Source organism: Leuciscus leuciscus (genome assembly GCF_965113295.1).
Source record: "Leuciscus leuciscus genome assembly, chromosome: 12".
NCBI lineage: Eukaryota > Metazoa > Chordata > Actinopteri > Cypriniformes > Leuciscidae > Leuciscus > Leuciscus leuciscus.
This window is the reverse complement of record NC_138736.1, coordinates 36572201-36576197: the sequence shown is the minus strand read 5'-3', so window position 1 is coordinate 36576197 and position 3997 is coordinate 36572201. Positions and strand designations below refer to the sequence as shown.

The 3997-nt window shown below is 43.1% G+C and overlaps 1 long non-coding RNA gene across 1 annotated transcript; it reads right to left on the bottom strand.

The window, feature by feature from the left end:
- Nucleotides 1–1541: 1541 nt before the first annotated feature.
- LOC309511211 lies at nucleotides 1542–3531 on the bottom strand. The gene is made up of 6 exons (XR_014210516.1): nucleotides 3498–3531; nucleotides 3354–3401; nucleotides 2765–3109; nucleotides 2565–2656; nucleotides 2361–2476; nucleotides 1542–2250 (listed from the first exon to the last, which is right to left on the bottom strand). It is a non-coding gene; the product is annotated as an uncharacterized lncRNA (long non-coding RNA).
- Between the last annotated feature and the right edge of the window lie 466 nt (nucleotides 3532–3997).

Sequence of the window (3997 nt, the reverse complement as noted above, 5' to 3'; positions counted from 1 at the left end):
AAAGAGCTAGCATCGAGTCAGAGCTGATGCGCATACTCGCACAGGCCGCGGCGAGACTCGGCCTCGAGTGGTCTACGCCTGAACAGCCTGCTCACAACCGGCTGGATGGATATTTTCTTCCCGGGGAGCGCTCTTCGCCTGCGTCCAGACCAGCGCCCTTTCTTCCTGAGTTACACGAAGAAGTCGCTAAGTCTTGGAACGCCCCCTTCTCAGCTAGAATGTGCTCTTCTGTTTCGCTAGCATTCTCCGCTGTTGACGATGCTAAAAACAGAAGTTACCATTTGCTGCCGCCGGTCGAAGAAGCGATAGCAGCCCACCTTTGCCCGCCCTCCGCTGAACGGCGCGCTAAGCTGGCTCTGCCTTCAAAAGCTTGCCGCATGACGTCAACCCTGCTCGGTTACGCTTTCTCCGCCGCTGGGCAGGCTGCGTCAGCGCTGCATACTATGGCCACACTGCAAATTTTCCAGGCCGATCTCCTCCGAAATCTGGACGAGAATGGACCAGATGCAATTTGCGTGCCAGACTTGAAAAGTGCTACGGACCTCGCTCTCCGCGCTACTAAGTCTGCTGCACAGGCCATAGGACGGAGCATGGCCTCTCTCACTGTGACTGAGAGACACCTATGGCTAACGCTCTCTGAGATGTCTGAGTCTGAGCGCGCCGCGTTCCTCGACGCTCCGCTTTCTCCCGCTGGCCTCTTCGGAACATCCGTCAAAGATTTCGCGGAAAGATTCGCCGAGGTACAGAAAGTGTCACAGGCTATGAAGCACTTCCTGCCGAAGTGCTCCAGTTCTGCAGCAGGCCGTGCGAAACCGTCTGCTCAGAGCTCACAGCCTCAGCCTCCGCCCACCACCGCCACTTCGCAGCGCCGACAGGCCCGAAGCGCGAGACCGCGCTCTCGCTCATCTGGCCGCCGCCCCGCCCCGCCTGGGCCGCGGCCCAGGATTGCGGTAAAGCCCGAGGCCCCGAAGTCGTCCTAGCATGCCTAGGGAAACGACGGTGTCCAAGTCCCGCTGCGGCCGGACTTCTACCAAAACTCATCGCTCGTTCAGTTCCAAGAAATGTGACTGTTCCAGTGTATTTTGCAGTCAACAAGTTATCAGCGCGCCCTCTGCCTCGAATGTCATAAGCGCGACGCTTGTCACTGCATGAAAAGAGGTGTATCCGGACCAGTATACTCCTGTATACACTGCTGAAATTCGGAAGAATCCAGGAGTATACTGGCCGGATAGCTCAAATTCAATGGGTCTGTATATATCCGTATACATCCGAAATGATACCAAATCGGATGTATGTTGTGGACGTATACTTCCGTGCTACAGCCATTTGTTGCCATGGCAAGTAATCCCATCAAAGGATTTTTCAAGAGAACATTTTCACACCTTTGTGCACCTTTTGGCCTCCCCCCCCCCCCCCCTCCTATTGGTCCTTTTCTTTTAAAACCACTCCCATTACCCAGACCACTATTGGAGGACAGGACACATTGAAAAACCAGGAAAGTGATTTGATTGGTTACTTTTAGAACATAGCCCACCCTAGGCCTTATCGCACAGTGATTTGATTGGTTATAGGCCAGCTATGCAGATATTGCTCAGTATACACTAAACCCCCCCTTTCCCCAATTTTAATACATTCAAATATAATTTTAAAAACACACACAAAGAACAATGAGAAAGTCTGACATTTTTATTAAGGTAAATAAAACATTCCAAAGAGCATTATAAACAAGCATTAAAAAGGAATGGGTGAACAAAAATATCTGAAGGGATGAAAATGTAAAGGAACAAAAACAAATATAACATGAACATTCCAAAGAACATTATAAACATACATTAAAATTAATGGGGAAAAAGAAATGTGAACAAAGGTGTAAAGGAATAAAATACAAAACGTGGAGATAAGCAACATGCACATCAAAAAGGAACAAATATACAAAGTATACAATATAAAACGAGATCACTAAATAAGAAATATAGAAATTAAAGTGTATATAAAATATATGTAAATATTCATTTTCAAACTGCCATGATGCACTGGTGGTGTGACGTAGCGTGGATCAGCCTTTAGTCTGGTTTGTAGTACCTGGCAGAGAGCAGATAACTCTGTGGTTCTGTTAGGTGGAGACCTCACCATCCACACTGGCCTTCCATCAACAATAGCATCTTCATCAGACATCAGTTCTATTGTTGCAGTCTTCCCCAGTTCCCTTTCTGTGTTGGTTTGTACAACACTGGACCTGGTCTCCAGCAACTGCAAAACATGACAGTAATTTAACCACTAAAACACAGAGAGGAGGACAATTACATTCTGGAGAAAAAAAAACAAAAAAAAAAAACTGCTTAACCAGTTTCTTAACTTACCCGTCTCTTTCGTTGACGGTTCTTTGCAATGTTCCTCATAGTGTTTCTTTTCTGGGCCTTTTCAGGCTGAGCCAAAGAATACTTCCTCCGCAAAGTCTCAAAATACGTCTTGCAACCTGCTAAATAAATCATAAATAAATGTAATGCCAATAAAACTAAGTAAAACAGAGGACATTAAAATGATTACAACATCTTTAAGATTACCTTTTACACATTCAGGGTCAACGTCTGTAAAAGTTGTCCTTAATTCTTTGAAGAGGTAAGTGGTCACAGCCAGGTTATGTGATGAATTTATTCTGGGGGAAAAAGTTGCAGGCATCATTAATGAAATTCAGTTTTGGTATTTCAAATCCATATAGTAGTAGATTAAACTAACATTTACAGTATACAATACGCAGTCTTACCCGGTTTGTGGATCGTATTTGTGTGGGTTGTTCTCTGAATTATGGAGGCGCCTTACAGATTCCTGTAAAGTTTGAAATTAAAAAGCGTTTAAGTGGATTCACAATCTGCAAGAACCACAAAACTGAATTTTCAGTTTGAATAAGTTGGCCATCACAGTAAACATAAGAGACAAGACATATCAGTTCATAAATCTTTAAGATGTCACGCAGCGCCTCTGATATCTTTCCGGTTCGTGCCGCCTTCTGCCTATACAAGGCCACCAGTGCAGGTGTATGTTGGTCAAGCACAGCATAGAACTGGTTCCGTATGTTGACGTTTGTGATGCATTGGAACTCAGCACAAAGCTACAAAAACAAAAACAAACAAAAATAATTATATAAAAACTCGATTTGCAACAGAAAACACATTTGTGATGCAACATGTTCAGTTAAAATACATTGTTGAGCAACATGGTCACATGCAAAGTGATAGTTCTTACACACAGTGAATAGTGGCATTTGCTGTTCCATTTGAATGTGATACATATTCAAAATTTGGCATAGAAATATGTGTGAAGAGTGGCAGAAAAGAGAAGTGAGTCTGTTTTACCTGTGATTCAATCCGAAGAGCCGGCCATTTCCCCTAGAAGTCCTTCACCTGCACAGATAAAACAATCAATATGAAACCAGTCAAATTATGCAATCAACCTCTTTACAAATTAATGATACAAAATTTCAAGTGAATGTAACTTACTGATAAAGTTGCTCTCTGGTGACAATGTAGGTCTGCACATGCACACAAAAACAGACAACAAGATATTTAATTTTTAAGAGACTTTTGATTGATGCTAATGAATTATGCTCCAAATAAAAGAAATGGTGAAAAATAGTTACAGCCTAAATTAACATTTGAGTCACCTTGATTTTGGGGGATGCTGCACTCCTTCCACTTAAACCTATAATGAAAAGACGTTTGTAAAGGTTTAATAAAAACTTGCATAGTTCATTCGGTAACTATTATGTCCATAACCTTAACTTTGTTTGAGTAAAAGTTAATGTAACTGCTAACGTTAGCCACTAGCTCATTTGGGTGCATGTAGGAATAACATCACATTGAAATTGCCAGAGCAGGACGCTTAACACAAACAGCAGCAAAACACTCAAAAACAGAAGGACTATCGCTTGCTGAAAAGAGTTATTGACTAACGTTAACATTATTGCCCTGCCACGACATTAACAGTAGCTAACGTTACA